General features: G+C 43.9%; 1 long non-coding RNA gene across 1 annotated transcript; it reads left to right on the top strand.

Moving 5' to 3' along the window:
- Positions 1-1,398, top strand: LOC140854146 (uncharacterized). The gene is made up of 2 exons (XR_012137287.1): positions 1-46; positions 781-1,398. It is a non-coding gene; the product is annotated as an uncharacterized lncRNA (long non-coding RNA).
- The last annotated feature ends 9,401 nt before the right edge of the window (positions 1,399-10,799 follow it).

Genomic DNA, 10,799 nt, shown 5'->3' with positions numbered 1-10,799 from the left:
CAAGGCTCCTTGTGGCCTCAAGACTCGTCCCTTCGATTCAATTCTGGTATATAGCCATGATCTTTTGCTTAGCTCTTTCTCTTCCCTGTCCTCCCCAAAAGGTTTCAATCCTGTTAGGCTGGTTAGCCATGTGCCTTTGGTTGGATGGACCACAGATAGAACTAATTGATGTCTAGTGCAATTAGACATGGTAGTGGAGGATCGCCAGTTCTGGCCTACCACATCAATAATGCCAATGGGTGTTGCCTCTGGCTCTATCACTTATGAAGAAGGCTTGTGGGGCTGGACTTAGTGGTGCGGTTGTTACTGAATGCCTTTCACGCTTGGTGACGATTATGGGATGCCTTTTCCTGCAGAATAGAAGTTCCTTATGTTTTTGTTTTAAATAAAACTTTAGCTCCTTAAAGTGGTTGAGGGTAGGGAGCAACTGTGGAAGGTGGCCGGTCAAAAGCACAGGGTATAGTTTTCAAGGGTGTTGTTGGTTGTTTGGTTTATTCCATGAGATATCCTAGACTGGTCTAATTGTTGTTTGGTGGGTCTGTTGACTGATTGTTTACTCAGTGCTATATTCTAGGCTGACCCCAAGTATTGAAAGCTGAGAAACTTCCCACAAGCATCCTCTAACATTAACCTAGTTAGCGTATATCTTGTTATAGCTTGTTAATTCATTCACTTGAAAGGGTATCAGATGCTGTATCTTGTTAGATTTTATACAGTTCCATTTGCTTGAGAATTTTATTGATTGAATTACTAGTACTCATATGGTATGTTTGATCATAGGCTGAGGTGCGGGCATTCTTCGATGTCCACGAGCAAGAAGGGAGCCACCCAGGGGGCGTGCACCTGGAGATGACTGGGCAGAATGTGACAGAGTGCATTGGAGGATCCCGGACCGTCACCTTCGATGACCTGAGCTCGCGCTACCACACCCACTGTGACCCAAGGCTCAATGCCTCCCAGTCTCTTGAACTGGCATTCATCATTGCTGAGCGGCTCAGAAAGAGAAGGATGGCATCACAACGCCTCAACCAACATAATCAGGTGGGATCCTTGCCCTCCCTGGGGCTCTAAATGGAGGACATTGGTGTAGAGGATGGAGTGGTCCAGTCCCATTTTTTCCTTGATCTGAGCTCGTATTATTGAAATATGAGTTTACAAATTATATATGCTCTCTTTTTATTTTTTTTGGAAAGTAATAACTGTTCATGTAAACCTAAAACAATTGGTTTGGTATTTGAGATAAGGGGGAAGAAGGCTTGAGCAATGAGAATAGTAGATTGTATGTTTGATGGGAAGTGAGATATTGTCAAACCCTTCCATTTGTAAAATGCTTCTCTGCACTTGCACTGGTCCTGGTAACCATCTGTTTCCTTTTATAATTTATTATTGTTGGAATTCCTGATTGCCTCTTCCTTGGTCCTCATCTCCATACAAGCAAAATGGAGCCCTTACAACTCAAGTTGCATTGTAAACTTGATGCATAAAGTTTTGTATCCATTCATCTCCATACGTAGTCTTGCTGTTAAAACTAGGACAGAAGATGAATCGGCCACATTGTTAGGTTATATATTGATATAAATATTGTTGTAATTGGAAATATAACATAAAAAAATTTCATCTTTTTTCGATGGTTTAACATATGCAAATAGAACTAGTATGAATAGCTTGATCCTTAGGCTCAAGATCTTCTCTCTCTCTCTCTTAAACCAGAATGTATTTACAAAATTCATTTTAAAGGTACAAAAGTTTGGTGCATCCAATTGGCAATTTGCTTTTCATAAAAAACTGTTAGATAAATGATGTCACAATCTTTTCTTTTTTTAAGAATCATGACATCCCTTTAGTTTTGACTTTCACCATTATAAAGAAATATAGCCATCCATTAATTACTCGTTTTTGTTATATATTGGCACATGGATCATATATATCCTGTTCTACCACAAGAAACTCAAACTTCCTCCTGGTTGGTATGTGAGAGATGGCTCCCTGTCAACACCTGCCACAGCAGATAAAATTCTATAGATTCAGCTTGCCAGGGCTTCATTATTGTCCACAACCTGTGGAGGATGCAACCTGGTTCCGTGTCAAGGAGCCTATGCTGTGATGCTCTAAGCCTTTGTTTGCCGTCATTAGAGATTACTTTTCTTATTTCCTTCACCAAGAAAATTAAATCAAACTTATTAGAGATTACTTTCTTATTTCCTTTACCAAGAAAATCTAACATTTAGTGTGCCGTCCCTTCTTATATATTCTGCAGTATCTTTGCTTAGTGATGGTCCACTGAAAGCAGAGAGGCTGGAAGGAGACCCTTAAGCCGGCTCTTTTGGCATTGTGGATCCTAGAGTAGCTTACAAATGACAAATTAGCTTGGATGGTAGGTAAACATCCATTCATAAATAGGAGAAAAGACTAGGAGATCATTAGTTGGGGTGACGGAAGTGTGGGCTTGGTGTTTGGTAAACAACTGGGTGCCAGGGAGAAGCCAAAGCTATATAAGTAGTCAATGCAGGCCACCTAAAAGGTAATTAAAAAGGATGCAGGTTATCTTTCAGAAGGAAGCACGTCATACCTTAAAAAAAAGGTCCACCTTTGTTTTTGCTAAAAAGCAATACTCGAATCACCATCTGCGTTGAATTAGAATTTTTTTTCTTCAAAAAAATTTACATATTCCCTGGTCTTGGAATTGCTGGATCCGACAACATCTACCACACCAAATTTTCTGGGGATACTACAAGGGCAAGAAACCCAAACTTCCCAACGGCCTCATTTTGCTAGGATGTTGCTATAAATGGGATAATAAAGTGGTCTACAAAGACATTGTTCTTCAACATTTATCTGTTAGACAACTTAATGCTTGACCTTTTGTTTGATTGTTGTTGTGGTGTAAAAGATAGGGCATAATTAATCTCATATTAGTTATGAGTTAAGAGAAATTTTGATTTATATGAGATGAGAGCTTCTCTTTCATGTGAGGCACTTTTCAATGAATAAAACTATGAGATCCCGTGCCATAGTGCCAAAGATCGAAGTGGACAATATCTCACGTACATAGAAGCGAAGACTGATTCATCTGAGCTATGAGCCCTTGACTGCTACAACCGTCATCTTAGTTTGAGTCATTCGAACTGTTAATCAGCAGGAACCTTTTCTTCAGACGTCCAAGTATGCATTTTGCACTTAGTCCTCACATACCAGGGACCCTTTCTTCAAACCTTCCAGAATATTTATATAGGCAGCCATACATCCTTTATACAAAATGGTCATCAAAGTCAAGAACGACATATAAAACTTTTAATCAGGAGAAACTACATAAAAATGCCAGTCAATCAAATTTGCCTCTCATCAGGTTGCGGTTGCGTATTTACAAAGAGGGGTAAAATCCCAACATGAAAGTGTTCCAGGGAAAAATGAAAAATCCTTGCAATTTAGGACTATGAAATAATTGAGTTATTCATGACTAGCTTGCATTTGACCAATACATAAGCAATTCAATTTATATATGTCGTATAGAATTTTTGTTCCTCAAACTTTAAGATTTTGCAATACCCAGATCACAACTATCACCTTGCCAGGCCCTGATTAATCTTCTGAAGAATCAATTATGTCGTTCCTCTGATTCCCCAACACAGGCAACTCAAAAGGCCTAACATCTTGTCTGCTACCCAGAAGCAATAAGCCAATCCAGACAAGGAGACAAAGGAAAAAACAAAAAAAAAGGAGAGAGAACCTGGACATGTCTTCAGGCCCCAAGGAGCTGCAACTTGGTTCTGGAAGGGAGATGAATTAAAACATTCCGGGCCAAAAATACTGCAATAGTTGCAATCATCGGAGCTGAACCTGCTGGTCGACCAACCGATATATGTACAGGTGCATGACCATAACATACTTCAGAACATTATATGTTCAGCGAAGACAGTTCAATGTTATAGTATCTAATTAGAATCTACAGCATGAAATAAACAGCAGACATAGTAAGCTCCTCATCATTCACCTAAACTCATAAAAGGCAGAAAAGGAATAATTTCAAATGCCAGTTGCATAGGGCACTTTTGGGGGCAAACTTCCAACTCCATGATAGAATAATATTCATATAACCCCAGTGGGTTTATTCATCATTTATAGTAGTAAGGCCACCGGCCTTCCGAAACTGGGAACTTATTGCAACAAAAGCAACCAGAGTGTCGTCAACGATGGTCTTGAACTTGGCAAGGGTCAACTAGCCTGTTTAAATATCTGCAGGAGGAGAGAACAAGATATATATAGAGAAAGAGAGAAAAAAATTTATATTTTTTTCATCATATTCGGCACATCTCAAGAGTTATATATATTAATGCACATATTTCATATAAGAAAAATAATATAAGTAGATATAGGGTCACACTAATAAAAAAAATATTATGAAGTTGTCACGTGATTTTTAAAATTATATGATCATCTAAAATCAAATGATCCTTAAAATTATGTAATCTCTTAAAAATAATGTGATCCTCAAAATTATGTGATTACTTAAAAATATACTAACATTCCCCTTCAAACTCATTATAGTATTATATATACCAACTTGAGTTTAGAAACTAGATTATAAATGCACTTGGAAGCTGATATGATAGATCAGAAATTGAAGTAGCAGCTAGAAGCTTATGTGATAAACCAGGAGCTAATGTAGAAGCTCAGAAGCCAATGTGGTGGTAGATTAGGAGTTAATGTGGTAGCTTAAGGACTGAAGTGATAAATCAAGAGCTGATGCAGCAACATAGAGACTAATGTGGTAAATCAAAGGTTATCATAACAGCTTAAATGTTGATATAATAGATCAAGAGTTGATATAGCAACTTAGAAGCTGATATAGCAGACTGATATGTCGAGCTAATATGATATCATAGAATTTGATATGGTTCAAGTTAGCATAGCTGCTCAGAAACTGATGTAATAGATCATGAGTCGACTTAGTAGCTCATAACCCAATATGATAGATTAATGTATCAAGCTAATATGATAATACAAAATCTGACATAACAGAGTAAGAACTGATATAGTAGCTTAGAAACTGATATGACTGATTAGAAAGCTAATACAATAAATTGATATATTTGATAATATTGATGTAGCTAACTTATATGGCAAACTAGCAAATATCCACTAACATGGCTTATTGATATGGTAGATTGGTGTATATGTTGATGTAAGTGATAGATTAATATATTTGTTAATATGGCTAATTGATTTATCTGATGACATGACTGCTATATTTTATTAGCGACTAATGTGATCTTCACATGAAAAAATAGCTAATATGCTAAGTTTTGTAGCTAGACAGGCGATAGTGTGGTAGGATATCATGAATGGTCAATGATGATGTAGTCAAATGATGTGCCTTATCTATGCTAATATGATAAAGTGATATGTCAATTACTCTGACTATTTCAAATGATGTTGCTGTGAGAGTACATATAGAAAGTGACGATTGTAGTAAGGGCCCACACTTGAAGAGAAGGCAACCAAAGATCAATAATCTTCATAGACGGAGGCACTATGGAAGAGGAGCAAGAGACCTTGAATTGGATGGTGAATGAGCTGAAGGCAACGAGTAAATTTAAAGATGGAGAAAAAGAGGCTATGCAATGGTATGCAGAGATGACGGAAGATCTAAAATAGAAAATAGAGGATCTATAGAGAAATAAAAGATGTATGGATCCACTGAAAAAAAAAAATCTTTAGATGCCGATTCATCATGAAACAAGGATTCATACATCAGCAACGTGGATCTTCAAGGCTTCTACATGCAACAATGACGGCCACAATAGAGGTAGAAGAGATGACAGCATCATATTGGGTGAACGATAGCTCTGATATTATATTAAAATATTTATAGGAAAAAAGGAAAAACATAGCAAGGAGGGGAGGGAATATGGTGGCACACATGGTCTCCTTAGGTTGAGTATGGATTGAATCACCGTGGACGGTACTCATTCTAGGTATGTTAGTGCATTTGGCACATACCTGCAAAGCAGCATCTCCATTTAAAAGGAAGCAAGATGCAAGGCAAAAGATTATAATAATGATTTTAACTAGGGTAAAGCTACCGCCACTAAAGCACCTTCAATTGGTGGCCATGTAATGCAGATTCATTCAACAGGAGAGCCTCTCATACGACTTTAATTTCTAAAAATTTTATACAAGCAAAACCTTTATGTTGGCCAAATTGGTCAATCAGAATTGTCGCCTAGTTACTGTTCCACAAGATCGGAAATGCTACTGCACTTCTTTTGGGGTACACGCATATTCTTTGAATTATTGGCAATAATTCATGTTGAATATCTTTTTTATTTAATATTATAATCTTATCTTTGATATTTAATTAATAACTTTCTATACATAATAAATTAATTAATTAGGATTTGATATTATTTGTTTTGAGCTATTTATAGATGGTGATTCCTTTAGATTAGAATTCGCTTGCTTGGGTGTAAATAATTAATGGAGAATTAAGATCGAATCCAAATTAATCAAATCTAGATATGTTGAAAATTAGTAAATTAGATTGAAGCAATCTCTTCCAATCGTCTTTATATGGACATAATTTTTACTTCAAATGCTTAATGGATATATTTGAGTTAACTTAATGCTCTCAATTCTTTTCTCCAATATGATGTTATTCATATACAAAAGATTGAGAAATATTATTTTGGTGAATAAAAATCTTGATGGATAAAAAATACAGTCATTTTAAGAATCTAAACTCCAAAATCTTTGGATGGGATAAGCGACAATTTGACTCAATTTATAACTTGATTGAGAATATATTTATATGCCACAAACTCATATATATAAATACCAACACAAAAGCCCAGACGTTACCTAAGCTTCCATGTTCGGCCGCTCCGAGCCTCCCAGATGGAAAAAAAAACATAGGAAGAATCAGTGGAAACAAATGTGAAAATCAAGTTATCTGAGACTTAAAATAATATTTTATATTTAAATAAATACTTAAATAAATTTATCTTTATAAAATTTTTAAAATATCAAAAATTGAATTAAATATTTTATTAATAAATCAACAGTTCATTCACTAGTTCACCCCACCCCCCAATGCGCCGCCAAGAGAGTTCTCGTCTCCAGGCTTCCAAAGCTCCTCTGTTCCTGTCCGCCCCTCCGTCCCTTTGGCTGCCGCCTCTCGCTTCTTCAACACCAAATCACCATCGCCATGATGACTCCCTCCCCAGCACCTTCTCATTAGTCATCATCTCATCACTCGTCATGTCTTTACCCAGTTGTCAATCCCTCCATCCAAGATTCTTGATCATCGATTCAAGATTCTAAATTCGGTTGTTTTTTCTCCAGTTTCGGATATATTCGATTCATCAAATCCAATGAGAAGCTTTGGTTACAAAGGGAGAAGGTCTAAAGGAGACGGTGGCGGTAGAGATCGGGAGGAGGTGAAGCAATCTGCCGCCGGAGGCGAACAAGATCGACCAGATTTGGGTGGAAATGAAGTTTAAAGTTGTGGTGCCCCAGGTCAAGGAGGAGCGAAAGCATGTGTTTCAGACCAAGATCGAGTTAGATATTAAAAGACTACAATGCTTCCTTTCTTTGTTTCTCCTCTAGAGTTTTTATGGTGATGGAGGAAGTTTGTGTATCCGACAAACAAATGCACATAATCCATATGCAACGACGGAGGTAGTTTGTTCTTCGTTGTAGGACTTGTTCCATTTGTAGGAAGTTTTTTTGGCTTAGATATTTTTCTAAGGAGCTAATGCCCGAATATATGATGCTGTTGCGGCCAATCGTCTCGTCGTCCGATCGCCGGGGAATGTGCACCTGCAAAAAACGAGAAGTCCACACTGACCGGAGGCGGCTCCGACGGGGACCCTCCGACGGTCAAGTCAGAGAGGTGACTGGGCAACAGTGAAATGTAGACGGAGAGCTCTGAGAGAGAGAGAGGGAGAGGGGAGCGAGCCTGCGTATGTGGGAGAGACGAGCGGATCGATCCCTTGCACTGTTGCCTTCCCCGGTTTATATAGTGGAGAACGGTATGCCGCCGTCATTAATGGCGCGGACAAGTGAGGAACTGTCAACTCACTGTGGACTGTCAGAGTCGCCGTGAAAACGTCATGTCGCCGTGTGGCTGTCCAATCACCAGGGTTGACTATGCCCTGTGCGGGACAATGTCCCTAGTAGCCGTGCCGCATGTCCGTGTCAGAGCTGACAACGTCTGGCGGCTGTACGGTGGTTGGAGGAGCCGACCGACCCAAAGTCGGTAGCCAGCTGAGTGGTGTCGGGCCCCTCCATTGGTCGGCGAGCATCATGTGAGTCGGCCATCAGTCCACTGGGTTCAATCGGTCGGGATGGATACGCCCGACATATCCCCAGTCGGCGATGGATTGTTGAATGGCCGGTGATGGCATCCGTCAGTGGGTCGCCCCGACCGACGATCGGTCGGGTTCTTGCCCAGTCGGAGTCGGTCGATCGGGCCGTTAGTCGGTCGGTCCGCCAGTCGGTCGGTCGGGCCATCGGTCGATCGGTCGGGCCGTCGGTCGGTCGGCCCGCCAGTCGGCCGGTCGGGCCGTCGGTCGATCGGTCGGGCCGTCGGTCGGTCGGTCGGTGGGTATCCCCCAACAGTTGCCCCCCTCCGCTCCTAAGTCGGGTGGTGAGCTGGCCGATGCTTTCATTCGGGCAGCAATCCTGGATGACTGGGAGCGGATTTGTCGCATGTGTAGATCCGACCGTACCGCCGAATGATCCGATGTCAGACGCCTCATGAATGCCAAGCGATCCGGACGTCTAGTCGATGTCAGAAGTCACGTCGGCGTCAGGTGTCAGACGCCACGTCTTGTCGTCGTCAGGCGTTACGTCGGTGTCAGAAGATCGGGCGCCGGACGATACGGCGTCAGACGACCGGATATTCGGCGCCGATCGCGGGAGAGTGGGCCGCTGTCAGGCGTCCCATCGGGAACGCGAATCGGCGCGGGCGCATGAATGCGGAGCCGCTCCCCGTGTGCCGCGTGTCAAGGTGGTTGGCCGGCGCCCCCTCCGGCATTTAATGTGGGCGGTGCGGCCGTCCCGGGATGGGGCGCGCCGACTCGTCCGCCAACCGGCGGGCGCACGCGTCGCGCATCTGCAGGTCTTCGGTCGCGCGGAAGCATCTCGACTGTCGTCGGCCCTATATATATAGGACCTCCCGGACCCCTGACCCACACTTGCCACATTCGCTGGGGAAAACTCTGTCCGGGCGATTTCTCAGTCGTCGCGGGCAGAGCTCTTCTTCGCTTGCGGAGGGTCCATCTGGTTCGTGGTCCCCTTCTCCTTCTTCTTCCCTTTCTTCTCTTTCTTTTCTTTCGGTTCCGGCATAATGACCAGGAATCTGACCCAGGGAGCTCGGTCGGGGAACCCGACCGACGACTCCCGATCGGCTCCGGAAGATGAGGCTCCTCGCTTTCGGGGCCGAACGTCGATCGGCTTCGGGAGCATTATCGCATCCCGGAGCAGTTTCGGCTCTCCGCTCCAGAGGCCGGCGGTCGGGTCAACAACCCTCCGCCTGGCGATCTGGCGCTGTACGTTGAAGACCTTCGCGCGGGTCTTCGACTTCCGATTCCGGAGTTCGTCCGGAATCTACTTGATTACTACGGACTCTGTCCGGCGCAACTGGCGTCGAACTCTGTTCGTTTAATCATTTCTTTCGCGCTGTTGTGTCAGCTCTTGCCGACCAACCCCGCGTCTCACTCTTTCGGGCATTTTTTGTGCTCCGATCCCACCCTAAAGCCCGAGGGTGGTGGCTCTTCAACCCCCGGAAGGGTCTTGCTTTCATCACCGGTCTTCCATCGTCCATTCATGGGTGGAAGAACCAATTTTTCTTTGTTTCCTCCTCTTCTCCTTGGGGCTTTCCTTCTCGTTGGGGTGTACCCCGAACCGAGGCCAACGACAACAGTCGGATGGAAGCGGACGACCGGGAGGACTTCCACCGACTGAAGGATATGTCGGTACCGAAGCAGAGGGAGCTTGTTACCGAACAAGCTCTCTATGACGCCGGCTTGAGTCTGGTCCCCCGAATAGGTATCGCCCGATCCCCCGGCCTTTCTTTTTGTTCATCTTTGGTCAGCTTTTGGTCCAGCCTTTAACGTTCTTGTCGGTATTGCAGGGACACCACCGAGGATGAGGCCGACGGATGCCGAGATTCGGCGGTTTGCCACGAGGAAGAGGCCAGTGTCGGGGGCCAGCCCTTCGCGCCCTGCAAAGAAACCAGCCCCAGCCCCGCCGACCGTCGAGGCGTCGGCAACCGACCAGTCGGAGCCGGTAATAGCCCTCGCGGCTCCGACGGTCCAAGTTGAGGAGAGGCCGACTGAGGAGGCGGCCGAAGGAATATCGGCGGCTTCGCCGGTGCGGGTGGAGCCGGATGGCGTTCGGGAAACCGAACATCGTCCGGCGGTGTCCGTTGGAGCAACGGGGGGCGCCGGGTCGAACTCCAGCGTCCCGTCGCTGCCAGTCCCGTCGGTCGGGGCAGCTGATCGGGGGGAAGCCTCGATGGAGCCCGCGGAGGAGGATAGGTCGGGGAGCCGCTCAATGCCTCCCAGCGCATACTATCCCGAGGGTGCGTCGGCGTTGGCCGACCACAACCTTGCGAGGAGGTTGTGCCAAGGGATCCTCCTCCCAGCCGACGTAGAGTCGCTGCGGTCTCGGCAGGTGACTGAGATGCTGTCGCGGTTCTACCCGACGATGGTTGAGGTAAGCTTCGCATCACTTTTTCCTTTAACTTAGAAATTTTTCGTATTATGCGATTCTGATGAAGCTTTTGATCGGCAGCT

This window comes from Elaeis guineensis, chromosome 15 (assembly GCF_000442705.2).
Source record: "Elaeis guineensis isolate ETL-2024a chromosome 15, EG11, whole genome shotgun sequence".
Taxonomy (NCBI): Eukaryota; Viridiplantae; Streptophyta; class Magnoliopsida; order Arecales; family Arecaceae; genus Elaeis; species Elaeis guineensis.
The sequence above is the reverse complement of the archived record's forward strand: the minus strand, read 5'-3'. Positions and strand labels throughout refer to the sequence as shown.